General features: G+C 33.8%; 28 non-coding genes across 28 annotated transcripts; 27 read left to right on the plus strand and 1 right to left on the minus strand.

The window, feature by feature from the left end:
• The first annotated feature begins 6,696 nt into the window (after positions 1-6,696).
• Positions 6,697-6,769, plus strand: Trnav-uac (transfer RNA valine (anticodon UAC)). Its single transcript has one exon. It is a non-coding gene; the product is annotated as a tRNA-Val (tRNA).
• A 1,101-nt stretch (positions 6,770-7,870) lies between these two features.
• Trnav-uac (transfer RNA valine (anticodon UAC)) lies at positions 7,871-7,943 on the minus strand. The gene has a single exon. It is a non-coding gene; the product is annotated as a tRNA-Val (tRNA).
• A 6,572-nt stretch (positions 7,944-14,515) lies between these two features.
• On the plus strand, positions 14,516-14,599 carry Trnal-uaa (transfer RNA leucine (anticodon UAA)). The gene has a single exon. It is a non-coding gene; the product is annotated as a tRNA-Leu (tRNA).
• A 360-nt stretch (positions 14,600-14,959) lies between these two features.
• Positions 14,960-15,043, plus strand: Trnal-uaa (transfer RNA leucine (anticodon UAA)). The gene has a single exon. It is a non-coding gene; the product is annotated as a tRNA-Leu (tRNA).
• Positions 15,044-15,403: 360 nt separating this feature from the next.
• Trnal-uaa (transfer RNA leucine (anticodon UAA)) lies at positions 15,404-15,487 on the plus strand. Its single transcript has one exon. It is a non-coding gene; the product is annotated as a tRNA-Leu (tRNA).
• Positions 15,488-15,847: 360 nt separating this feature from the next.
• Trnal-uaa (transfer RNA leucine (anticodon UAA)) lies at positions 15,848-15,931 on the plus strand. The gene has a single exon. It is a non-coding gene; the product is annotated as a tRNA-Leu (tRNA).
• Positions 15,932-16,291: 360 nt separating this feature from the next.
• Trnal-uaa (transfer RNA leucine (anticodon UAA)) lies at positions 16,292-16,375 on the plus strand. Its single transcript has one exon. It is a non-coding gene; the product is annotated as a tRNA-Leu (tRNA).
• Positions 16,376-16,735: 360 nt separating this feature from the next.
• On the plus strand, positions 16,736-16,819 carry Trnal-uaa (transfer RNA leucine (anticodon UAA)). The gene has a single exon. It is a non-coding gene; the product is annotated as a tRNA-Leu (tRNA).
• A 360-nt stretch (positions 16,820-17,179) lies between these two features.
• Trnal-uaa (transfer RNA leucine (anticodon UAA)) lies at positions 17,180-17,263 on the plus strand. The gene has a single exon. It is a non-coding gene; the product is annotated as a tRNA-Leu (tRNA).
• Positions 17,264-17,623: 360 nt separating this feature from the next.
• Positions 17,624-17,707, plus strand: Trnal-uaa (transfer RNA leucine (anticodon UAA)). The gene has a single exon. It is a non-coding gene; the product is annotated as a tRNA-Leu (tRNA).
• Positions 17,708-18,067: 360 nt separating this feature from the next.
• Positions 18,068-18,151, plus strand: Trnal-uaa (transfer RNA leucine (anticodon UAA)). Its single transcript has one exon. It is a non-coding gene; the product is annotated as a tRNA-Leu (tRNA).
• A 360-nt stretch (positions 18,152-18,511) lies between these two features.
• On the plus strand, positions 18,512-18,595 carry Trnal-uaa (transfer RNA leucine (anticodon UAA)). The gene has a single exon. It is a non-coding gene; the product is annotated as a tRNA-Leu (tRNA).
• Positions 18,596-18,955: 360 nt separating this feature from the next.
• Positions 18,956-19,039, plus strand: Trnal-uaa (transfer RNA leucine (anticodon UAA)). The gene has a single exon. It is a non-coding gene; the product is annotated as a tRNA-Leu (tRNA).
• Positions 19,040-19,399: 360 nt separating this feature from the next.
• On the plus strand, positions 19,400-19,483 carry Trnal-uaa (transfer RNA leucine (anticodon UAA)). Its single transcript has one exon. It is a non-coding gene; the product is annotated as a tRNA-Leu (tRNA).
• Positions 19,484-19,843: 360 nt separating this feature from the next.
• Trnal-uaa (transfer RNA leucine (anticodon UAA)) lies at positions 19,844-19,927 on the plus strand. Its single transcript has one exon. It is a non-coding gene; the product is annotated as a tRNA-Leu (tRNA).
• A 360-nt stretch (positions 19,928-20,287) lies between these two features.
• Positions 20,288-20,371, plus strand: Trnal-uaa (transfer RNA leucine (anticodon UAA)). Its single transcript has one exon. It is a non-coding gene; the product is annotated as a tRNA-Leu (tRNA).
• Positions 20,372-20,731: 360 nt separating this feature from the next.
• On the plus strand, positions 20,732-20,815 carry Trnal-uaa (transfer RNA leucine (anticodon UAA)). The gene has a single exon. It is a non-coding gene; the product is annotated as a tRNA-Leu (tRNA).
• A 360-nt stretch (positions 20,816-21,175) lies between these two features.
• On the plus strand, positions 21,176-21,259 carry Trnal-uaa (transfer RNA leucine (anticodon UAA)). The gene has a single exon. It is a non-coding gene; the product is annotated as a tRNA-Leu (tRNA).
• Positions 21,260-21,619: 360 nt separating this feature from the next.
• Positions 21,620-21,703, plus strand: Trnal-uaa (transfer RNA leucine (anticodon UAA)). Its single transcript has one exon. It is a non-coding gene; the product is annotated as a tRNA-Leu (tRNA).
• A 360-nt stretch (positions 21,704-22,063) lies between these two features.
• Trnal-uaa (transfer RNA leucine (anticodon UAA)) lies at positions 22,064-22,147 on the plus strand. Its single transcript has one exon. It is a non-coding gene; the product is annotated as a tRNA-Leu (tRNA).
• A 360-nt stretch (positions 22,148-22,507) lies between these two features.
• Trnal-uaa (transfer RNA leucine (anticodon UAA)) lies at positions 22,508-22,591 on the plus strand. The gene has a single exon. It is a non-coding gene; the product is annotated as a tRNA-Leu (tRNA).
• Positions 22,592-22,951: 360 nt separating this feature from the next.
• On the plus strand, positions 22,952-23,035 carry Trnal-uaa (transfer RNA leucine (anticodon UAA)). The gene has a single exon. It is a non-coding gene; the product is annotated as a tRNA-Leu (tRNA).
• A 360-nt stretch (positions 23,036-23,395) lies between these two features.
• Trnal-uaa (transfer RNA leucine (anticodon UAA)) lies at positions 23,396-23,479 on the plus strand. Its single transcript has one exon. It is a non-coding gene; the product is annotated as a tRNA-Leu (tRNA).
• A 360-nt stretch (positions 23,480-23,839) lies between these two features.
• Trnal-uaa (transfer RNA leucine (anticodon UAA)) lies at positions 23,840-23,923 on the plus strand. Its single transcript has one exon. It is a non-coding gene; the product is annotated as a tRNA-Leu (tRNA).
• A 360-nt stretch (positions 23,924-24,283) lies between these two features.
• On the plus strand, positions 24,284-24,367 carry Trnal-uaa (transfer RNA leucine (anticodon UAA)). The gene has a single exon. It is a non-coding gene; the product is annotated as a tRNA-Leu (tRNA).
• A 360-nt stretch (positions 24,368-24,727) lies between these two features.
• On the plus strand, positions 24,728-24,811 carry Trnal-uaa (transfer RNA leucine (anticodon UAA)). The gene has a single exon. It is a non-coding gene; the product is annotated as a tRNA-Leu (tRNA).
• A 360-nt stretch (positions 24,812-25,171) lies between these two features.
• Positions 25,172-25,255, plus strand: Trnal-uaa (transfer RNA leucine (anticodon UAA)). The gene has a single exon. It is a non-coding gene; the product is annotated as a tRNA-Leu (tRNA).
• Positions 25,256-25,615: 360 nt separating this feature from the next.
• Positions 25,616-25,699, plus strand: Trnal-uaa (transfer RNA leucine (anticodon UAA)). Its single transcript has one exon. It is a non-coding gene; the product is annotated as a tRNA-Leu (tRNA).
• Positions 25,700-26,054: the final 355 nt, after the last annotated feature.

Consider the following 26,054-nt stretch of genomic DNA (forward strand, 5'->3'; position numbering starts at 1 on the left):
AAATCGAACACTTTTTGAGCAGCAATTAATTTTTTAAAGATTTTTTTTTTTTTTTTTTTGAGTTATACGAGGGAAAGTCAAAAAGTAAAGGGACTTTTGAAATTTCTCTTTCCAGAGTTTGGTAACACTGCTAGTATCCAACTCTGAATTAGTGTAGTCGGCAACACTTCTATGCAATGTGTAACTCTTATTCCCGCGTTAGTCGATGGAGGTAGTAGACCTTAAATATGAGAACTCCATTGCCGATTTGCACCATGAAGGACATGAGGGCAGTGATTCGCTTTTTGTTTGCGGAAGGTGTTAAAACAGTGGTTATTATTTGTCGAATGCAAGAGCGGTATTGTTTATCGCGAAGCAAGATCTACGAATGGATAGAGCGCTTCAAACAGATAAGAACTGATATATGTGACGACGAAATTTCGGGTTAGCCATCGACGTCAACTACTGAGAACAATTTGAAAGTCGTTGAGGTTATGAGTGATGGAAAACAGAGGAATATAAAGACAAAATCGTCAATATTTTACATATCAGTCATGGTTTAGCATATTCCATCTTACATGACAGGTTAAATTTTCGGAAAGTATGTGAACGGTGGGTCTGCCAACAACAATAAAGGAGCAACAAAGGAACTGGAATTCGAAGTGTGCGAACACCTGCCATACAGTCCTGACCAGCCTTCAATTTCATTGTTTGGACCATTGAAAAAACTCCTAAGGGGAAGAAGATTTACAACCGACGAAGAAATCATTTTTACGGAGCAAACTTAGTTACTGCAACAGAAAAACATTTTTCCATACGGAATCAAATAATTTGTGAAATTTTAAGAAAAGTGCGTTGAAGTCCAGGTCCGTTAAGTAGAAAAACAATACATGTCTCAGTTCTCCATCATTTGAATAAATGCGCCTCACAAATGGCCCTTTACTTTTTGACACTCCTTCGTATACGCCCGTATTTATTGGTCCATTTGTTGGCGATCGTTTTCCGTAACAGTCTCCAAAAAAAGATAATTAGCGAATTGTTATGCGAGTAAAAATGATGCCATTCCTTCATAGCATCACTGAAAAAGATCGTACTTTCCATTCGGATAAAATTGGTGAATTGATAAGCCTTTATTTATATCGCCAAGAGCTGCCAAGTCGCCAATTCCTAAAAGCAAAATGGTTGTTATTATATATGATATAGTAAATAGGACAATTACAATGCATAAAAGCTTGAAGGTAAAAAAAAATTATTGATTTTTTGCATAAAAATAAAAAACCTTGATGCTTTAATTAGTTAATATTTAACTATAAACGTTTCAATGCAGTGTTTACTTCAATTATAATCTTGTTTCCCAGCATGAGCAACTTGGGAGCTGTAAAGGATATAAATGATAATCATTTGAGAACTTCAAACAAATGGAATTTTTGAAATACAATCATTTTTAATGGCCATATGATTCAGAGATGAAGCACTGGGAATTTAGAAGGCAAAGACGGTGTTAATTCATTATCTAATTGAATAATGTTGATAGTAATACCCTTAATGCACTGGAAACTTAATCATATATATATATATATATATATATATATATATATATATATATATATATTAATTTTCATTAAATGCTTAATAATTTTATCATGATATCCATGGTGCTTTAATTCTATTATAGTATCGTTTTCAGCGCCACTTACTTTTTCAATTTTATTTTGATGAAAAGAAAAACTGATACTCTCTCCCTCTTTCTCTTTTTTTTTCTTTGCTTTAAGCATATTTCACAAATCCTAATTAATAATATTATCGGATTTAACTATAGTTTTTTTTCTGATTCAACACCAGGTGGCGCCTTTCATATGGAATAAAAATTTAATTGCACGACCGTTCTAACCATGGTTTGAACAACTTTCTGACTCTTGGCTCATTTAAAATGGTCTTATGGCCGATAAAAGGTCTAAAAACCTTTGTCAAGGTAAAAAAAAAAAAAAAAAATCATAAAAGTTTTTGTCCACAATATATATATATAATATTTAGGAAATGATTAAGATCTATGATTTGAGCAACATTTTCCAATTTTTGGCGAAAAAGTGGCTCAAACTTCGACAATTACTTTAATAAATTACACCTTATCACACTTTCTGGCTAATGAAAACTTAATCCACAGAAATGATCCGTTGATAGAATTTAACTTGGGAAGGTTGTTAACAATTTTGCATAACGCCTAGTTAAAACTCATTTAAGTATTCCCTTGCCAAAATATCAATTAATAAAACAATTTGAAGTGAAGGGAAAATTATGCTACAAACTCGTCAAATAAGTTATCGATTACGGACCAATAATATATAGTTATTTTCTCCAAGGTATTCGATTGCATTTTCTATTAATCACGGGGACGGCCATTAATATTAGCTGTCAGTTCTGCGATACGAAAGTTATTGATTGTTGTTTTAATTAGGGGGATATCTGTATTTAGCGATGTTTTAACGAAATTGTTCCGTATACTTAAAAGTCATTAGCTGCAGCCATCTTTGCGCGCTCTGCATATCAAGTCTTTTAATTTAAGTACACTGCGACTTTTTTTCTTGTTAGGAGGACGTTATTAATTGATGTATCTATTTAGACAAAGGATCACGTGATGTTGTCAGCTTATTCGTCCGTCTAAAATGGAAATAAGTGCACTTTTTAATGTCTCGCTGCAGGCCAGAGGAAAAACTACCGTTCCAGACATTAAACGAGATACAGTTAACTTTAATAGGTTATTTCTACAGACCCTGGAGCTTTGTTTTGCGGGATTGGATGATATGTCGTTGCCGTTATTAGCAGGACCGGATTATGTCCTGTCGGCAATACTATGTGTGGGTTCCTATTCCCTTTCCCTAATATTCAAAACCAGAATTTGTTTTTCTGCCGATTTTTATTTAATCTCAATATAAACAATGTTTGCATAACAAGTGCTATAAAACACTGAAAATAAAAAGAATTAAAATTTTGAGCACGTTCAAGCGAGTTTAAAAGAATGACGTTAAGTAGAATGGAATAGAATACAGACAAAAGGAAATTGAATAGAACGACAAAAAATTAATGAAATTTAAATATTTTAAACAAAATTTAATCTCCAAGAGTTTTTCTCGCATATTCACTAATAAGGGTGAATTTGTGCCTTAGATGCATTTTTCCCCCAACTGATTGAAAGCAAAATTTGACACAGAACTATAATTGTAGTCCCAAAATCACATATCAAATTTAGTATATTTAAATTATTGCATTTTACATGCTTGTAAAAGTACAGACCGACAGATGGTCAACTCCTCGTTAGATTTGATTCAGAATTTGGTAGGTATTTACACTATTGATGTTAAATCTATGTACCGAATTTTATCTGTCTAGCTCTCTTCGTTTTGTAGTTATCATGTAAAGCGCATATTCATATAGCCAGACAGTGAGATTTTTTCTGAAGTAATTTAGCTCAAAATTTGCTAGAAATCTATAAATTTGGTGTAAAAACTGTATAACAAATTTCATCTATCTTGCTCAAAAGTTTTCTGAATTATCTTTGTCACGGATAGACAGATATTTTCCAGAAATGTGTTTTTCGAATTCAAGGTAATAAGTCCAAAACGTTTAGAATTTTTTTGAAGTTTACAATATTTTTTCTATGTATGCGAGAAAGTAAACATTTTATTGACTTGTGAGGCAGTCATTTAACTGTAAAACAAATTAAAACGCTCCAAAATGTATTTGAAAGCATGGGAAGAAAATTCTATTGACTTGTGAGGCAGTCATTCAACTGTAAAACCAATTAAAACGCTCCAAAATGTATTTGAAAGCATGGGAAGAAAATTCTATTGACTTGTGAGGCAGTCATTTAACTGTAAAACAAATTAAAACGCTCCAAAATGTATTTGAAAGCATGGGAAGAAAATTTTATTGACTTGTGAGGCAGTCATTTAACTGTAAAACAAATTAAAACGCTCCAAAATGTATTTGAAAGCATGGGAAGAAAATTTTATTGACTTGTGAGGCAGTCATTTAACTGTAAAACAAATTAAAACGCTCCAAAATGTATTTGAAAGCATGGGAAGAAAATTTTATTGACTTGTGAGGCAGTCATTTAACTGTAAAACAAATTAAAACGCTCCAAAATGTATTTGAAAGCATGGGAAGAAAATTTTATTGACTTGTGAGGCAGTCATTCAACTGTAAAACAAATTAAAACGCTCCAAAATGTATTTGAAAGCATGGGAAGAAAATTTTATTGACTTGTGAGGCAGTCATTTAACTGTAAAACAAATTAAAACGCTCCAAAATGTATTTGAAAGCATGGGAAGAAAATTTTATTGACTTGTGAGGCAGTCATTTAACTGTAAAACAAATTAAAACGCTCCAAAATGTATTTGAAAGCATGGGAAGAAAATTTTATTGACTTGTGAGGCAGTCATTCAACTGTAAAACAAATTAAAACGCTCCAAAATGTATTTGAAAGCATGGGAAGAAAATTTTATTGACTTGTGAGGCAGTCATTTAACTGTAAAACAAATTAAAACGCTCCAAAATGTATTTGAAAGCATGGGAAGAAAATTTTATTGACTTGTGAGGCAGTCATTTAACTGTAAAACCAATTAACACTCTCCAAATGTATTTGAAAGCATGGGAAGAAAATTCTATTGACTTGTGAGGCAGTCATTTAACTGTAAAACAAATTAAAACGCTCCAAAATGTATTTGAAAGCATGGGAAGAAAATTTTATTGACTTGTGAGGCAGTCATTTAACTGTAAAACAAATTAAAACGCTCCAAAATGTATTTGAAAGCATGGGAAGAAAATTTTATTGACTTGTGAGGCAGTCATTTAACTGTAAAACAAATTAAAACGCTCCAAAATGTATTTGAAAGCATGGGAAGAAAATTTTATTGACTTGTGAGGCAGTCATTCAACTGTAAAACAAATTAAAACGCTCCAAAATGTATTTGAAAGCATGGGAAGAAAATTTTATTGACTTGTGAGGCAGTCATTTAACTGTAAAACAAATTAAAACGCTCCAAAATGTATTTGAAAGCATGGGAAGAAAATTTTATTGACTTGTGAGGCAGTCATTTAACTGTAAAACAAATTAAAACGCTCCAAAATGTATTTGAAAGCATGGGAAGAAAATTTTATTGACTTGTGAGGCAGTCATTTAACTGTAAAACAAATTAAAACGCTCCAAAATGTATTTGAAAGCATGGGAAGAAAATTTTATTGACTTGTGAGGCAGTCATTTAACTGTAAAACAAATTAAAACGCTCCAAAATGTATTTGAAAGCATGGGAAGAAAATTTTATTGACTTGTGAGGCAGTCATTTAACTGTAAAACAAATTAAAACGCTCCAAAATGTATTTGAAAGCATGGGAAGAAAATTTTATTGACTTGTGAGGCAGTCATTCAATTGTAAAACAAATTAAAACGCTCCAAAATGTATTTGAAAGCATGGGAAGAAAATTTTATTGACTTGTGAGGCAGTCATTTAACTGTAAAACAAATTAAAACGCTCCAAAATGTATTTGAAAGCATGGGAAGAAAATTTTATTGACTTGTGAGGCAGTCATTTAACTGTAAAACAAATTAAAACGCTCCAAAATGTATTTGAAAGCATGGGAAGAAAATTTTATTGACTTGTGAGGCAGTCATTTAACTGTAAAACAAATTAAAACGCTCCAAAATGTATTTGAAAGCATGGGAAGAAAATTTTATTGACTTGTGAGGCAGTCATTCAACTGTAAAACAAATTAAAACGCTCCAAAATGTATTTGAAAGCATGTGAAGAAAATTTTATTGACTTGTGAGGCAGTCATTTAACTGTAAAACAAATTAAAACTCTTCAAAATTTATTTGAAAGCATGGGAAGAAAATTCTAAGTATAATATTCTGAAATTTGAATGATACGTGATTTTAATTTGAATGAGGTTTGTGTCCACAGCTATTATAAATCAAATAAAATCAGATCACTAAACCATCCTGAAGATAATGATAGGGGGAAAAAATCTCGAAACATTTTTTTTTTTTTAAATTCTGAGGCGCTTTCTTAATCTGTTTGGTAATCCGGCTCTGGATACTTGGTAGATTGTTAATAGGAATTCAATCTATTGTAATGACTCTTAAGACACAACATGCAATACAGCACAAAAATATCTGAAAACTTTAATGGTCTCTAGAATCCAAAACCAATTTTCGTTTAAAAATTTATAAATATGTGTAAAGTATGGACAATATTATTATTAATAATAAGCGTGATGTATTAACATTAACAACGAATAATGTAATAAATCGATCAAACTTTTTTACGGTTATTGTTTATAATGATCATCGATTACTAGTGAAATTTTGATTAGTTTTGAACGGGCGTGTGACATATAGTTAGGGAAAAAAAAGACAGATTATTAATCTCCGAGTATAGAAATAGATGTGTTTGAAATTTTCATTTCCTTATAACTTCCTTACTATTAAGATAGAAAAGTAATTAAAAGGAAAGGAATCGTTGCCTCATCATGATAAACAACTTTTGTAATAGAAGTTTTACGATAGCCACAGTTGCTGAGAAGTTAGAGGGAGAAAAGTGAGGTCCCTGAAAGTCCTCTTCGCCGCTTTTCTTCTCTGGCCTTATTGTGAGTTCAGAAAAAACACGATGGAACACAATCTTGTCGAGAGAATTACTTGCTGAGGAAAGGTCGAGATGTGTCGGTTCCGTAGTGTAGTGGTTATCACGTTCGCTTTACACGCGAAAGGTCCCCGGTTCGATCCCGGGCGGAACCAGATGTCGGTATTTGCATTTTTAGCTTCTTCATTCTTTCAAAAAAAAAAAAAAAAAAAAAAAATGCAGTGCAATTGTTAGACCGACGAAAAAATTTTTTTTAATATATTTAATTTTTCGTGACTATATTGATCATAAATTTGTTATATTCTATAAATGTTTTGTATTAAAAAGTTTTCTTTCGTTTTTCGAAAATAAATTATGTTTCTATGCTAAACAAAGCACAGAGGATTTATAGTCATTACATTGTTAAATATGATAACTGAAATTAAGTATTCACTTAACATACAACACCAAATGCATTACATTCGTTGCATTCATCGCTGAAACACAACATCAAGAATACAAAGTAATTAATTTGTAAAAATGATTGTTAATCGTTTGCAGTTTAATTTGGATAATAGTATTTCTTTATTAAAAAAACAATAATAACAATAATTTCCCACAAAATAAATACACTGAACAAAATTAAATTATTCCGATTTAAAAAAAAAAAAAAAAAATATCAGCATTGAACAGTTTGCTACGCACAAGAAAAAAAAAATCTGTGTTTCTATCTTTCAATTTTAGAGGTAATTTTTTTTCCCGTAATTTTTTTTAATTCGTCATATTTGTTAACTTCTTTTTGCATCTTTCAAACTGGTTGTCACTATTTTTACATTAGTCACGTGATTATTTCATGCAATTAGCGACTTGTAATCTGTGGATTTATTTATACTATTAGCAAAAATGCTTAAATCATAAATATTAGTTCTTCAAGTACTTATTTGAAACTCATATCACAAAGGATGAGCAATTTTACGAATTCCACGTATGGTATTTAAACTGAAGCACAGTTACACAAAATTAAAACTGGTGCACAGTTCGAAAAATTTTGGAACTATTTTCACATTTAGTACACCTTCGAAAGAAGAATAAACACAAGTTGAAAAGTGAAAATCACTAGAAAAATGTAAACCTCATTTATATATATAGAGAGAGAGAAGGGAAAAAAGTTTTCAGCAGATCACTGGTTCCTCTCGGGATCGAAAGATTACCGCCTAAGGTAAAGGCCCTAAAGAATTGTTGTCATTTCAAAGTGAAAAATAAAAATCATGAAAGTATGGTTCCGCCCGGGATCGAACCGGGGACCTTTCGCGTGTAAAGCGAACGTGATGACCACTACACTACGGAACCGACGGCACTTGCTTCTCAAATTACATCCAGTTCAGTTGATAAATGCCTTAATTGCTTTATATATAGTTGGAGTTATTATATACGATAATATGCTATTAAGCGGTTATAATGCTTATGCAACATTTTTTAAATATTATCTTATTTATTTATTTATTTTGAATTTGCATTTTTGCCCCCCCCCTCCCTTCAACATCCATTTCTAGGTTATATTCGCTATTCTGTAACTGATTTTTTTCCATTGAATTTAATCTTAGTTCTTCAATTTTTGAAACATAATTTGCTGAAAGGCATTTTCCCCCTAAAGACAAAATTGCTTTTATCTTATTGTTTATATATAAAAAAATAAATGATCAGTATAATTTTTTTTTCTTTGAAATAATTCATTTTGTTTATTCAGAAATTTTTTTTTTCTATTGCAATTAATGTTTTTTATTATTTATTCGGTAAGAGGGGGGGGGGATACTTTGGCATAAGTATAAAACATAAGTACCAAAGTTCTCGTCCTTAATACTGGAAACTTCAAAGCTTATAATCCGAGTTCTTTAAAAGTCCACCATATATGTAAAGAGATCCGATGTGGCGAGTGTGTAATATCTTTCAGCTGATGTCGTGCAGAAACTTTCAGACGAACGCATACTCAGGTGTCTCCCTCGTCATCTGACTATAGTACCAAATCACGAAGTTCATTCACAAAATACTCCCTCGTGTTGATTCTAAACTAAATCTGGTTTATTTGGTAAACTTTCTGATTCATCTGTGGCAATCGTTTTCGTTATGATATTTCAATAATAATAATAATAATATTTTTTTATTTATGTTTATTTTGTAAAATCTTTTTATTCTTCTTCATCTAATATTTTTTCTTGTTCATTTCAGTATATATATATATATATATATATATATATATATATATATATATATATATATATATATATATATATATATATATATATATATATATATATATATATATATCAATCTTTTTAATAATATTTCTTATATTTTGTTCAGCAAAATCTTTTTTTTTTATAATCTTTTTTTAAATAATATTTCTTAAGTTTTTTTCAGTAAAACCTTTTTTTTTTTTTTTTTTTTGTTGCATGATTCCACTTTTTAATAATATTCTTTATACTTCATAGAGTAAAATCTTTTTCATTATAAATTCTTTTAATATTATCCATTATGTTTTTTTCAGTGAAATCGCTTTCTTTATAAATTTTTTTCTTCGTAATATTCCCTATGCTTTATTTTGTAAAATCTTCTTTAAAAATCTTTTTTCTTAATAATAATTTATCTTGTGTTACGCTTAGCAAAACCTTTTTATTTTTCATCAATCGTTTTTTTTTTTGGGGGGGGGGAGAGGGCTTAATCCCACAGCTCATCCTTTTTATATCCAGAAATATATATATATATATATATATATATATATATATATATATATATATATATATATATATATATATATATATATATATATATATATATATATATTGGCGGGGTTTGGTTCCTGTCAACATTAGATATGCAAAACTTGTGTGCCACATTTTACCCATCTATTTGTTTATGGTTTGTAATTATCGTGTTCACATGTACTTTCTCTAAGCAAGTGATATTGATGAAAAGGACTTCTTGTTGGGCTTTCAGTTGCTGTAGTGGCATGAGCCTGTAATGACTGGCAAAACTACAGTTGGTATTGTGCGATATGATCCAGTGATATAAAGGAGGAAGATCCTCTGAATAGAAGCTATACCAAAGAAGAATCTATACCAAATCTAGAGAAGAATCTATACCAAACCGGAAAGGGGCCACATGGGCTCTAGAAACGGAGGTGTGGTGTGGTATGGTGTTAAGTGTTCACATGTATTCGGACAACCGGATAGACAGACAGACTGAATTTCTCTGGACAGATTTCGTTCAAAATTTGGTAGAAATTTGCAAATTCGGTGTAAAATCCTTGTCTCAAGTTTCATTGGTCTAGTTCAAAGGGTTGTTGAGTTCATTTTTTCAAAAACAAACAGGCATGATTCCAAATGTTTCGGATTCAAGATGGTCTAAAATAGGAAGAATCATAAAAATCTCAAGTTCAAATTTTTTAAGAGTACATTAATTTCTCTTTGCATGCGAGGAAGTAAAAACGCGCTTGTTTTTATATTTAAAATGTTCGAGTCTTTTAAATCTTTTTAAAAAAATGTCAATTTGATAGTAGAGCTCTTTTTATTCTAATTCCGAACATTTTAATAATTTTTTTTTTTTACTTACAACCGTGTTATTTTGCACGCAAAAATATAGAATGTTTTAAATATATTTATAAATTGAGTGGCAACATTCGTGTAAATCAAGAGAAAAGCTGAACAGCAATATTTCTCGTTTATATGAATAGCAATGAATAGGAAATTAAATTTATTAGTAAAAAAAGTAAATAGTATTGATATTTAATGTGAAGGCAACAGATAAGTTATAACAATCTTCTCAAATATTATTTATTTGTTTATTTTCATATAAAAAAACAGTATAAATATCTGTGAGAATAAAAGTATAACGTTCGTCTGGACGAATTTAATACAAAATGTTTTCATATCGATAATTAGGGTGTCTTAACCACATGCCAGCTTTAATCATCTGGCTCTTTAGGTTTTTTTTCAGTTCTCGCTTACAGATAAGTAAGATTAAATAGATAAAAAAACAGTTGATTTGATTCAAAATCTGGCATCGATCGATATTTCTGATGCTAAAAACGTATACCAAGTTCATCTACATAGGTTTCGATAGTTTTGAATTATCGTGTTCAAACGCACATGGATGAACAGATAAGCTTCCTCTTGAAAGATTTGATTCAAAATTTGATAGATAATTTCAGTTTTAAGACCCCCCCCTATTAAATTTCATTCATCTAGTTTTGCTAGATTTTTGAGTTATCGTGAGCATCAACAGGCAAATTTAACGTCATTTCATGTCTTCTTAATTATGATTATTACAGTTATCAAACGGTTAAATGAAAGAACAGACAAATATTTTAATTCTCTGTCTCTCTCTTTATCCGAGTCTTTAAAAAAAAGGGGGTGAAAAAACCATATGAAAGTCTCAAGGTCGCATATTTCCGAGGATGGTAATTCTCACTTTTTCTATAATTCATATAAGACAAAGTTGACTAAAAAAATAAGGAGAGTGACACTGCAGTAATTATAAAAGCATTTTTAATGTACCTTTCGCTTTTCTTTCCCTTTCACTTCCGAATAAATATCAAGGTAAGAGACTATCTCCTCTTATTTTATAAATTGCCAGTTATCAAAACATTTCATTCTTTTTTTCCCCCTCCTTTTTTCAAAAATATCAGTCATTAAGATTGAAAATTCTGTGAATGTCTTTAAACAGTGCAGACGCAGACAAATAAAATATTACCAAAAGCATACTAGCTCCATGTACACACATCATTACAGCATTTTACTGAGAAAACACGCAATATAGCGATTAAATAAGATGAAGATAAAGACAACGACGGGTTATTTCGAATTCCTGCAGATATAATAAACACTCTGAGATCGCCGAACTTGGCAATAAAATCGCTATGTTTGGAGCTGTGAAACTGGAACTGGCCTGTTTTAAATTTAAAACTCTAAATCAAAAAATACAATGCCTCCTTTTCTTCTGGTGTAAGTATGAATGGCCTTATTATTTCAAGTAATGGTGTTAAAAAGTACCATAAAGATGCGGATGACTTTGCACATTAACTAGACATGAAATCTTAACAGGCAATTTTGGCTTACTAAGATCAAAGGAATATTACATATTTAATATTCCTTTTATATTTCTAAAACAATAGAGTTGTTATGGGTGCCATTAGGGTATTTTCAGACTGAAGTCGTTTTTATAGTAATAAATAATTATTCAAAAGCTCTCTTTATGATAAACACAGTTCGATAGCCCGAATGTTTCTATTTTATAATAGATTATATGTTGTATCCACGACGTGCTTGCTTTTATCTGTTTTATATGGAGATAAGAAAAAACGAAAAATAAATATTTTATTTTCAGTTTCTTAAGATGTTTTAAGACATTCAATTGTAATTAAATTCTTATTTAAATATTTCAGGTAAACGAAATAAAATCTTATTAATGGAATTCTGACCACAAAAACAATTTTAAAAAGACAATTAATATGCTAATTGGACGAATTACAAATTTAAAAAATGCAAACATATTAGAAAATTTTAGGTTAAGCAATAAATGATACCGTAACACAATTTCTAAGAATGACTTATTCTATGCAGTAAAAACAAAGATGAAAATGTTTGGAAAAAAACAACTTTAACATTAGCAACATTTTTGCAGATTAATTCTAATAAAAATAGAATACCTACACATTATGATTAAATTAAATTTGAAAATGGATTAAAACTCAAAAAAAAGCCTTATGAAAAGGACTTCACTGAAAAGCTGATAGTATGAATTTCTCGACAGTGTAGAAATGACTTTTATGCGGTGATATATGCTGTAAAGTTATGGTGGAAAAACGTTAAAACGGTACATTGCACACTTTAACTTCTTGTCAAGACTCTAATTGTTTCTAACGCAGTCGGCCTACCCAGACCCTGAATCATGAACTATTTATTTCCCCCACGAAAAGGAAAACTGAAAAACCGAGACCTGAGTCTCCTCAAAATGCAATAATAACAAAAATAAATTCCAACCGATAAAAAAAAATAACAATAAAGAAGGAATCAGCCCAAGAAGCTAAAATAAAATTTCCAAACATCATGCTGAAGTATTCGGAAAACTTTAACGAAATGTTAGAACAAATAGCGAAAACATGCGCAAAAACTGTAAATAAATTAAACAAAGATTTTATTAAAATCTTTCCAAACTCCACTGAGCAGCATATGGTAATACAAAATTTCAGCAGACAACAGGGTTCGATTTTCAAATTTCATACAAAGACGCCAAGGGGTGTGGAATTATAAAAGGTAGGTTCATTACGCACAAACAAACAAATGAATATTTAATTATACATATATTTCCTATTTGTGTAGTATTGTATATTTAAATTGTTTCTATAAACCTTTCTTCTATTAATTCTTTGTTCTTAAAGATAAAATAATATTCCCAAATAACACTGTAAATTTTTATTTTCTTTTTATCCGTTGCTCTTAAATTTTCACATTAGTCTCGTAACATGAACCTTGAGCTTTAACTTTTCGTTTGAAATTGACACCTTTTACTCACTTCTGTGATTCATATTCACTGCCTAATTGGATAACCATTGCTCCATCGGTAATTAGATAGAAGGTGGGAATCACAGGTGTCAAACATAATAGCAGAAGTCATGTAAAATACAAGCAATGTATTAATAATTTGTTAATTCATAAGCAAATTATTATTAGAAATTTAATTCTTTTAAACATTCATCGATTCCCTTTTAATATCAACACTATATTTACAGGGAATGGTTTCTTACTAACTTTGATTGTCATTTTGTTAACTAAATGGAAAAATAGGAACTCAAAATTTGAAGTCCATCAACGAAAACAAATTGCAATAATTACACTCTCAGTTTAATACACTTAGTAATCAAAGAAAAATTCTAATACAAAATATTTATGTTTTCTGATATATTTAATTTAACGAAAGATTTACAGAACACAACGATATGAAGAGTTTCATTTTCTTAATTAAAATGGTCGAAAGGCGTAACGCTACAAGTTTGAGTTCTCCTTCTAAAAAGATAGTAAAAGCTTGAAACTCACTTCCGGAATTTGAAACTACTTATTTCAAAACAGAAATACGAAACAAAATGACCGATCCAAATTTCTACATGCGGTTTTAATTCTTTTTTAGTTGATAGCTGGTATTTGAAGAATGTCTTTCGGTCCCAAATTGCATCTATGTATTTGAACACATCTGCAGTTACTCAAATAAAAGTTACTCAAATAAAGAAACATTTTTCGAAGTAATTGATTCACACTACTTTTATACCAAAACGTGAGAATGAAAGCGATAAAATATGACGAAATCAACTTCGTTTTCTTTTTCGAATTGTATTGACTTTTCGATGGCAGTGACGTCGTCTCTTATCGTGTGCCTTCTCGTAGATGAAAGTAATTCGAATCGATTGGAATGCTCATACGTATGCAGTCAGAATGGCCGATCGGTTTAGGTCGCAGGATTTAAGCTCTGGTTCTCGAAAGAGAGCGTTGGTTTGAACCCCACTTCTGACACATGTGTGCATTTCTTTTAAAATATTAAATACAGAACAAAACCAGCAAGCTAAAATAGATTTTAACTTTCAGTATTTCATAAGCAGTAAGTTGAAGAACGTCTTTCGGTCCCCAATTCCATCTATTGGAACATGTGCGTAGTTACTCAAATAAGTAGGAAACATTTCTCTAAGTAATTAATTCAGAATCAATTTTTTAAAACAAAGTGAGAAAGAGAGAGCCATTAAAGATATGGCGAAATAAACTTTGTTTCCTTTTTCGAATGTATTGACTTTTCGCCGGCAGTGACGTCTTCTCCGATTGTGTGCCTTCTTATAGATGAAAGTAATTCGAATCGATTGGAATGCTCATACGCATGCAGTCAGAATGGCCGAGCGGTCTAAGGCGCCAGGTTTAAGCTCTGGTTCTCGAAAGGGAGCGTGGGTTCGAACCCCACTTCTGACACGTGTGTGCATTTCTTTTAAAATATTAAATACAGAACAAAACCAGCAAGCTAAAATAGATTTTAACTTTCAGTATTTCATAAGCAGTAAGTTGAAGAACGTCTTTCGGTCCCCAATTCCATCTATTTGAACATGTGCGTAGTTACTCAAATAAGTAAGAAACATTTCTCTAAGTAATTAATTCAGAATCAATTTTTTACCACAAAGTGAGAAAGAGAGAGCCATTAAAGATATGGCGAAATAAACTTTGTTTCCTTTTTCGAATGTATTGACTTTTCGCCGGCAGTGACGTCTTCTCCGATTGTGTGCCTTCTTATAGATGAAAGTAATTCGAATCGATTGGAATGCTCATACGCATGCAGTCAGAATGGCCGAGCGGTCTAAGGCGCCAGGTTTAAGCTCTGGTTCTCGAAAGGGAGCGTGGGTTCGAACCCCACTTCTGACACGTGTGTGCATTTCTTTTAAAATATTAAATACAGAACAAAACCAGCAAGCTAAAATAGATTTTAACTTTCAGTACTTCATAAGCAGTAAGTTGAAGAACGTCTTTCGGTCCCCAATTCCATCTATTTGAACATGTGCGTAGTTACTCAAATAAGTAAGAAACATTTCTCTAAGTAATTAATTCAGAATCAATTTTTTACCACAAAGTGAGAAAGAGAGAGCCATTAAAGATATGGCGAAATAAACTTTGTTTCCTTTTTCGAATGTATTGACTTTTCGCCGGCAGTGAAGTCTTCTCCGATTGTGTGCCTTCTTATAGATGAAAGTAATTCGAATCGATTGGAATGCTCATACGCATGCAGTCAGAATGTCCGAGCGGTCTAAGGCGCCAGATTTAAGCTCTGGTTCTCGAAAGAGAGCGTGGTTTCGAACCCCACTTCTGACACGTGAGTGCATTTCTTTTAAAATATTAAATACAGAACAAAACCAGCAAGCTAAAATAGATTTTAACTTTCAGTATTTCATAAGCAGTAAGTTGAAGAACGTCTTTCGGTCCCCAATTCCATCTATTTGAACATGTGCGTAGTTACTCAAATAAGTAAGAAACATTTCTCTAAGTAATTAATTCAGAATCAATTTTTTACCACAAAGTGAGAAAGAGAGAGCCATTAAAGATATGGCGAAATAAACTTTGTTTCCTTTTTCGAATGTATTGACTTTTCGCCGGCAGTGACGTCTTCTCCGATTGTGTGCCTTCTTACAGGTGAAAGTAATTCGAATCGATTCGAATGCTCATACGCATGCAGTCAGAATGGCCGAGCGGTCTAAGGCGCCAGATTTAAGCTCTGGTTCTCGAAAGAGAGCGTGGGTTCGAACCCCACTTCTGACACATGTGTGCATTTCTTTTAAAATATTAAATACAGAACAAAACCAGCAAGCTAAAATAGATTTTAACTTTCAGTATTTCATAAGCAGTAAGTTGAAGAACGTCTTTCGGTCCCCAATTCCATCTATTTGAACATGTGCGTAGTTACTCAAATACGTAAGAAACATTTCTCTAAGTAATTAATTCAGAATCAATTTTTTACCACAAAGTGAGAAAGAGAGAGCCATTAAAGATATGGCGAAATAAACTTTGTTTCCTTTTTCGAATGTATTGACTTTTCGCCGGCAGTGACGTCTTCTCCGATTGTGTGCCTTCTTATAGATAAAAGTAATTCGAATCGATTGGAATGCTCATACGCATGCAGTCAGAATGTCCGAGCGGTCTAAGGCGCCAGATTTAAGCTCTGGTTCTCGAAAGAGAGCGTGGGTTCGAACCCCACTTCTGACACGTGAGTGCATTTCTTTTAAAATATTAAATACAGAACAAAACCAGCAAGCTAAAATAGATTTTAACTTTCAGTATTTCATAAGCAGTAAGTTGAAGAACGTCTTTCGGTCCCCAATTCCATCTATTTGAACATGTGCGTAGTTACTCAAATAAGTAAGAAACATTTCTCTAAGTAATTAATTCTCAATCAATTTTTTACCACAAAGTGAGAAAGAGAGAGCCATTAAAGATATGGCGAAATAAACTTTGTTTCCTTTTTCGAATGTATTGACTTTTCGCCGGCAGTGACGTCTTCTCCGATTGTGTGCCTTCTTATAGATGAAAGTAATTCGAATCGATTGGAATGCTCATACGCATGCAGTCAGAATGGCCGAGCGGTCTAAGGCGCCAGATTTAAGCTCTGGTTCTCGAAAGAGAGCGTGGGTTCGAACCCCACTTCTGACACGTGTGTGCATTTCTTTTAAAATATTAAATACAGAACAAAACCAGCAAGCTAAAATAGATTTTAACTTTCAGTATTTCATAAGCAGTAAGTTGAAGAACGTCTTTCGGTCCCCAATTCCTTCTATTTGAACATGTGCGTAGTTACTCAAATAAGTAAGAAACATTTCTCTAAGTAATTAATTCAGAAACAATTTTTTGCCACAAAGTGAGAAAGAGAGAGCCATTAAAGATATGGCGAAATAAACTTTGTTTCCTTTTTCGAATGTATTGACTTTTCGCCGGCAGTGACGTCTTCTCCGATTGTGTGCCTTCTTATAGATGAAAGTAATTCGAATCGATTGGAATGCTCATACGCATGCAGTCAGAATGGCCGAGCGGTCTAAGGCGCCAGATTTAAGCTCTGGTTCTCGAAAGAGAGCGTGGGTTCGAACCCCACTTCTGACACATGTGTGCATTTCTTTTAAAATATTAAATACAGAACAAAACCAGCAAGCTAAAATAGATTTTAACTTTCAGTATTTCATAAGCAGTAAGTTGAAGAAAGTCTTTCGGTCCCCAATTCCATCTATTTGAACATGTGCGTAGTTACTCAAATAAGTAAGAAACATTTCTCTAAGTAATTAATTCAGAATCAATTTTTTACCACAAAGTGAGAAAGAGAGGGCCATTAAAGATATGGCGAAATAAACTTTGTTTCCTTTTTCGAATGTATTGACTTTTCGCCGGCAGTGACGTCTTCTCCGATTGTGTGCCTTCTTATAGATGAAAGTAATTCGAATCGATTGGAATGCTCATACGCATGCAGTCAGAATGGCCGAGCGGTCTAAGGCGCCAGATTTAAGCTCTGGTTCTCGAAAGAGAGCGTGGGTTCGAACCCCACTTCTGACACGTGTGTGCATTTCTTTTAAAATATTAAATACAGAACAAAACCAGCAAGCTAAAATAGATTTTAACTTTCAGTATTTCATAAGCAGTAAGTTGAAGAACGTCTTTCGGTCCCCAATTCCATCTATTTGAACATGTGCGTAGTTACTCAAATAAGTAAGAAACATTTCTCTAAGTAATTAATTCAGAATCAATTTTTTACCACAAAGTGAGAAACAGAGAGCCATTAAAGATATGGCGAAATAAACTTTGTTTCCTTTTTCGAATGTATTGACTTTTCGCCGACAGTGACGTCTTCTCCGATTGTGTGCCTTCTTATAGATGAAAGTAATTCGAATCGATTTTAATGCTCATACGCATGCAGTCAGAATGGCCGAGCGGTCTAAGGCGCCAGATTTAAGCTCTGGTTCTCGAAAGAGAGCGTGGGTTCGAACCCCACTTCTGACACATGTGTGCATTTCTTTTAAAATATTAAATACAGAACAAAACCAGCAAGCTAAAATAGATTTTAACTTTCAGTATTTCATAAGCAGTAAGTTGAAGAACGTCTTTCGGTCCCCAATTCCATCTATTTGAACATGTGCGTAGTTACTCAAATAAGTAAGAAACATTTCTCAAAGTAATTAATTCAGAATCAATTTTTTACCACAAAGTGAGAAAGAGAGAGCCATTAAAGATATGGCGAAATAAACTTTGTTTCCTTTTTCGAATGTATTGACTTTTCGCCGGCAGTGACGTCTTCTCCGATTGTGTGCCTTCTTATAGATGAAAGTAATTCGAATCGATTGGAATGCTCATACGCATGCAGTCAGAATGGCCGAGCGGTCTAAGGCGCCAGATTTAAGCTCTGGTTCTCGAAAGAGAGCGTGGGTTCGAACCCCACTTCTGACACATGTGTGCATTTCTTTTAAAATATTATATACAGAACAAAACCAGCAAGCTAAAATAGATTTTAACTTTCAGTATTTCATAAGCAGTAAGTTGAAGAACGTCTTTCGGTCCCCAATTCCATCTATTTGAACATGTGCGTAGTTACTCAAATAAGTAAGAAACATTTCTCTAAGTAATTAATTCAGAATCAATTTTTTACCACAAAGTGAGAAAGAGAGAGCCATTAAAGATATGGCGAAATAAACTTTGTTTCCTTTTTCGAATGTATTGACTTTTCGCCGGCAGTGACGTCTTCTCCGATTGTGTGCCTTCTTATAGATGAAAGTAATTCGAATCGATTGGAAAGCTCATACGCATGCAGTCAGAATGGCCGAGCGGTCTAAGGCGCCAGATTTAAGCTCTGGTTCTCGAAAGAGAGCGTGGGTTCGAACCCCACTTCTGACACGTGTGTGCATTTCTTTTAAAATATTAAATACAGAACAAGACCAGCAAGCTAAAATAGATTTTAACTTTCAGTATTTCATAAGCAGTAAGTTGAAGAACGTCTTTCGGTCCCCAATTCCATCTATTTGAACATGTGCGTAGTTACTCAAATAAGTAAGAAACATTTCTCTAAGTAATTAATTCAGAATCAATTTTTTACCACAAAGTGAGAAAGAGAGAGCCATTAAAGATATGGCGAAATAAACTTTGTTTCCTTTTTCGAATGTATTGACTTTTCGCCGGCAGTGACGTCTTCTCCGATTGTGTGCCTTCTTATAGATGAAAGTAATTCGAATCGATTGGAATGCTCATACGCATGCAGTCAGAATGGCCGAGCGGTCTAAGGCGCCAGATTTAAGCTCTGGTTCTCGAAAGAGAGCGTGGGTTCGAACCCCACTTCTGACACGTGTGTGCATTTCTTTTAAAATATTAAATACAGAACAAAACCAGCAAGCTAAAATAGATTTTAACTTTCAGTATTTCATAAGCAGTAAGTTGAAGAACGTCTTTCGGTCCCCAATTCCATCTATTTGAACATGTGCGTAGTTACTCAAATAAGTAAGAAACATTTCTCTAAGTAATTAATTCAGAATCAATTTTTTACCACAAAGTGAGAAAGAGAGAGCCATTAAAGATATGGCGAAATAAACTTTGTTTCCTTTTTCGAATGTATTGACTTTTCGCCGGCAGTGACGTATTCTCCGATTGTGTGCCTTCTTACAGGTGAAAGTAATTCGAATCGATTGGAATGCTCATACGCATGCAGTCAGAATGGCCGAGCGGTCTAAGGCGCCAGATTTAAGCTCTGGTTCTCGAAAGAGAGCGTGGGTTCGAACCCCACTTCTGACACATGTGTGCATTTCTTTTAAAATATTAAATACAGAACAAAACCAGCAAGCTAAAATAGATTTTAACTTTCAGTATTTCATAAGCAGTAAGTTGAAGAACGTCTTTCGGTCCCCAATTCCATCTATTTGAACATGTGCGTAGTTACTCAAATAAGTAAGAAACATTTCTCTAAGTAATTAATTCAGAATCAATTTTTTACCACAAAGTGAGAAAGAGAGAGCCATTAAAGATATGGCGAAATAAACTTTGTTTCCTTTTTCGAATGTATTGACTTTTCGCCGACAGTGACGTCTTCTCCGATTGTGTGCCTTCTTATAGATGAAAGTAATTCGAATCGATTTTAATGCTCATACGCATGCAGTCAGAATGGCCGAGCGGTCTAAGGCGCCAGATTTAAGCTCTGGTTCTCGAAAGAGAGCGTGGGTTCGAACCCCACTTCTGACACATGTGTGCATTTCTTTTAAAATATTAAATACAGAACAAAACCAGCAAGCTAAAATAGATTTTAACTTTCAGTATTTCATAAGCAGTAAGTTGAAGAACGTCTTTCGGTCCCCAATTCCATCTATTTGAACATGTGCGTAGTTACTCAAATAAGTAAGAAACATTTCTCTAAGTAATTAATTCAGAATCAATTTTTTACCACAAAGTGAGAAAGAGAGAGCCATTAAAGATATGGCGAAATAAACTTTGTTTCCTTTTTCGAATGTATTGACTTTTCGCCGGCAGTGACGTCTTCTCCGATTGTGTGCCTTCTTATAGATGAAAGTAATTCGAATCGATTGGAATGCTCATACGCATGCTGTCAGAATGGCCGAGCGGTCTAAGGCGCCAGATTTAAGCTCTGGTTCTCGAAAGAGAGCGTGGGTTCGAACCCCACTTCTGACACGTGTGTGCATTTCTTTTAAAATATTAAATACAGAACAAAACCAGCAAGCTAAAATAGATTTTAACTTTCAGTATTTCATAAGCAGTAAGTTGAAGAACGTCTTTCGGTCCCCAATTCCATCTATTTGAACATGTGCGTAGTTACTCAAATAAGTAAGAAACATTTCTCTAAGTAATTAATTCAGAATCAATTTTTTACCACAAAGTGAGAAAGAGAGAGCCATTAAAGATATGGCGAAATAAACTTTGTTTCTTTTTTCGAATGTATTGACTTTTCGCCGGCAGTGACGTCTTCTCCGATTGTGTGCCTTCTTATAGATGAAAGTAATTCGAATCGATTGGAATGCTCATACGCATGCTGTCAGAATGGCCGAGCGGTCTAAGGCGCCAGATTTAAGCTCTGGTTCTCGAAAGAGAGCGTGGGTTCGAACCCCACTTCTGACACGTGTGTGCATTTCTTTTAAAATATTAAATACAGAAGAAAACCAGCAAGCTAAAATAGATTTTAACTTTCAGTATTTCATAAGCAGTAAGTTGAAGAACGTCTTTCGGTCCCCAATTCCATCTATTTGAACATGTGCGTAGTTACTCAAATAAGTAAGAAACATTTCTCTAAGTAATTAATTCAGAATCAATTTTTTACCACAAAGTGAGAAAGAGAGAGCCATTAAAGATATGGCGAAATAAACTTTGTTTCCTTTTTCGAATGTATTGACTTTTCGCCGGCAGTGACGTCTTCTCCGATTGTGTGCCTTCTTATAGATGAAAGTAATTCGAATCGATTTTAATGCTCATACGCATGCAGTCAGAATGGCCGAGCGGTCTAAGGCGCCAGATTTAAGCTCTGGTTCTCGAAAGAGAGCGTGGGTTCGAACCCCACTTCTGACACATGTGTGCATTTCTTTTAAAACATTAAATACAGAACAAAACCAGCAAGCTAAAATAGATTTTAACTTTCAGTATTTCATAAGCAGTAAGTTGAAGAACGTCTTTCGGTCCCCAATTCCATCTATTTGAACATGTGCGTAGTTACTCAAATAAGTAAGAAACATTTCTCTAAGTAATTAATTCAGAATCAATTTTTTACCACAAAGTGAGAAAGAGAGAGCCATTAAAGATATGGCGAAATAAACTTTGTTTCCTTTTTCGAATGTATTGACTTTTCGCCGGCAGTGACGTCTTCTCCGATTGTGTGCCTTCTTATAGATGAAAGTAATTCGAATCGATTGGAATGCTCATACGCATGCAGTCAGAATGGCCGAGCGGTCTAAGGCGCCAGATTTAAGCTCTGGTTCTCGAAAGAGAGCGTGGGTTCGAACCCCACTTCTGACACGTGTGTGCATTTCTTTTAAAATATTAAATACAGAACAAGACCAGCAAGCTAAAATAGATTTTAACTTTCAGTATTTCATAAGCAGTAAGTTGAAGAACGTCTTTCGGTCCCCAATTCCATCTATTTGAACATGTGCGTAGTTACTCAAATAAGTAAGAAACATTTCTCTAAGTAATTAATTCAGAATCAATTTTTTACCACAAAGTGAGAAAGAGAGAGCCATTAAAGATATGGCGAAATAAACTTTGTTTCCTTTTTCGAATGTATTGACTTTTCGCCGGCAGTGACGTCTTCTCCGATTGTGTGCCTTCTTATAGATGAAAGTAATTCGAATCGATTGGAATGCTCATACGCATGCAGTCAGAATGGCCGAGCGGTCTAAGGCGCCAGATTTAAGCTCTGGTTCTCGAAAGAGAGCGTGGGTTCGAACCCCACTTCTGACACGTGTGTGCATTTCTTTTAAAATATTAAATACAGAACAAAACCAGCAAGCTAAAATAGATTTTAACTTTCAGTATTTCATAAGCAGTAAGTTGAAGAACGTCTTTCGGTCCCCAATTCCATCTATTTGAACATGTGCGTAGTTACTCAAATAAGTAAGAAACATTTCTCTAAGTAATTAATTCAGAATCAATTTTTTACCACAAAGTGAGAAAGAGAGAGCCATTAAAGATATGGCGAAATAAACTTTGTTTCCTTTTTCGAATGTATTGACTTTTCGCCGGCAGTGACGTCTTCTCCGATTGTGTGCCTTCTTACAGGTGAAAGTAATTCGAATCGATTGGAATGCTCATACGCATGCAGTCAGAATGGCCGAGCGGTCTAAGGCGCCAGATTTAAGCTCTGGTTCTCGAAAGAGAGCGTGGGTTCGAACCCCACTTCTGACACATGTGTGCATTTCTTTTAAAATATTAAATACAGAACAAAACCAGCAAGCTAAAATAGATTTTAACTTTCAGTATTTCATAAGCAGTAAGTTGAAGAACGTCTTTCGGTCCCCAATTCCATCTATTTGAACATGTGCGTAGTTACTCAAATAAGTAAGAAACATTTCTCTAAGTAATTAATTCAGAATCAATTTTTTACCACAAAGTGAGAAAGAGAGAGCCATTAAAGATATGGCGAAATAAACTTTGTTTCCTTTTTCGAATGTATTGACTTTTCGCCGACAGTGACGTCTTCTCCGATTGTGTGCCTTCTTATAGATGAAAGTAATTCGAATCGATTTTAATGCTCATACGCATGCAGTCAGAATGGCCGAGTGGTCTAAGGCGCCAGATTTAAGCTCTGGTTCTCGAAAGAGAGCGTGGGTTCGAACCCCACTTCTGACACATGTGTGCATTTCTTTTAAAATATTAAATACAGAACAAAACCAGCAAGCTAAAATAGATTTTAACTTTCAGTATTTCATAAGCAGTAAGTTGAAGAACGTCTTTCGGTCCCCAATTCCATCTATTTGAACATGTGCGTAGTTACTCAAATAAGTAAGAAACATTTCTCTAAGTAATTAATTCAGAATCAATTTTTTACCACAAAGTGAGAAAGAGAGAGCCATTAAAGATATGGCGAAATAAACTTTGTTTCCTTTTTCGAATGTATTGACTTTTCGCCGGCAGTGACGTCTTCTCCGATTGTGTGCCTTCTTATAGATGAAAGTAATTCGAATCGATTGGAATGCTCATACGCATGCTGTCAGAATGGCCGAGCGGTCTAAGGCGCCAGATTTAAGCTCTGGTTCTCGAAAGAGAGCGTGGGTTCGAACCCCACTTCTGACACGTGTGTGCATTTCTTTTAAAATATTAAATACAGAACAAAACCAGCAAGCTAAAATAGATTTTAACTTTCAGTATTTCATAAGCAGTAAGTTGAAGAACGTCTTTCGGTCCCCAATTCCATCTATTTGAACATGTGCGTAGTTACTCAAATAAGTAAGAAACATTTCTCTAAGTAATTAATTCAGAATCAATTTTTTACCACAAAGTGAGAAAGAGAGAGCCATTAAAGATATGGCGAAATAAACTTTGTTTCCTTTTTCGAATGTATTGACTTTTCGCCGGCAGTGACGTCTTCTCCGATTGTGTGCCTTCTTATAGATGAAAGTAATTCGAATCGATTGGAATGCTCATACGCATGCAGTCAGAATGGCCGAGCGGTCTAAGGCGCCAGATTTAAGCTCTGGTTCTCGAAAGAGAGCGTGGGGTCGAACCCCACTTCTGACACGTGTGTGCATTTCTTTTAAAATATTAAATACAGAACAAGACCAGCAAGCTAAAATAGATTTTAACTTTCAGTATTTCATAAGCAGTAAGTTGAAGAACGTCTTTCGGTCCCCAATTCCATCTATTTGAACATGTGCGTAGTTACTCAAATAAGTAAGAAACATTTCTCTAAGTAATTAATTCAGAATCAATTTTTTACCACAAAGTGAGAAAGAGAGAGCCATTAAAGATATGGCGAAATAAACTTTGTTTCCTTTTTCGAATGTATTGACTTTTCGCCGGCAGTGACGTCTTCTCCGATTGTGTGCCTTCTTATAGATGAAAGTAATTCGAATCGATTGGAATGCTCATACGCATGCAGTCAGAATGGCCGAGCGGTCTAAGGCGCCAGATTTAAGCTCTGGTTCTCGAAAGAGAGCGTGGGTTCGAACCCCACTTCTGACACGTGTGTGCATTTCTTTTAAAATATTAAATACAGAACAAAACCAGCAAGCTAAAATAGATTTTAACTTTCAGTATTTCATAAGCAGTAAGTTGAAGAACGTCTTTCGGTCCCCAATTCCATCTATTTGAACATGTGCGTAGTTACTCAAATAAGTAAGAAACATTTCTCTAAGTAATTAATTCAGAATCAATTTTTTACCACAAAGTGAGAAAGAGAGAGCCATTAAAGATATGGCGAAATAAACTTTGTTTCCTTTTTCGAATGTATTGACTTTTCGCCGGCAGTGACGTCTTCTCCGATTGTGTGCCTTCTTACAGGTGAAAGTAATTCGAATCGATTGGAATGCTCATACGCATGCAGTCAGAATGGCCGAGCGGTCTAAGGCGCCAGATTTAAGCTCTGGTTCTCGAAAGAGAGCGTGGGTTCGAACCCCACTTCTGACACATGTGTGCATTTCTTTTAAAATATTAAATACAGAACAAAACCAGCAAGCTAAAATAGATTTTAACTTTCAGTATTTCATAAGCAGTAAGTTGAAGAACGTCTTTCGGTCCCCAATTCCATCTATTTGAACATGTGCGTAGTTACTCAAATAAGTAAGAAACATTTCTCTAAGTAATTAATTCAGAATCAATTTTTTACCACAAAGTGAGAAAGAGAGAGCCATTAAAGATATGGCGAAATAAACTTTGTTTCCTTTTTCGAATGTATTGACTTTTCGCCGACAGTGACGTCTTCTCCGATTGTGTGCCTTCTTATAGATGAAAGTAATTCGAATCGATTTTAATGCTCATACGCATGCAGTCAGAATGGCCGAGCGGTCTAAGGCGCCAGATTTAAGCTCTGGTTCTCGAAAGACAGCGTGGGTTCGAACCCCACTTCTGACACATGTGTGCATTTCTTTTAAAATATTAAATACAGAACAAAACCAGCAAGCTAAAATAGATTTTAACTTTCAGTATTTCATAAGCAGTAAGTTGAAGAACGTCTTTCGGTCCCCAATTCCATCTATTTGAACATGTGCGTAGTTACTCAAATAAGTAAGAAACATTTCTCTAAGTAATTAATTCAGAATCAATTTTTTACCACAAAGTGAGAAAGAGAGAGCCATTAAAGATATGGCGAAATAAACTTTGTTTCCTTTTTCGAATGTATTGACTTTTCGCCGGCAGTGACGTCTTCTCCGATTGTGTGCCTTCTTATAGATGAAAGTAATTCGAATCGATTGGAATGCTCATACGC

Source organism: Argiope bruennichi, chromosome 10 (assembly GCF_947563725.1).
Source record: "Argiope bruennichi chromosome 10, qqArgBrue1.1, whole genome shotgun sequence".
Taxonomy (NCBI): domain Eukaryota; kingdom Metazoa; phylum Arthropoda; class Arachnida; order Araneae; family Araneidae; genus Argiope; species Argiope bruennichi.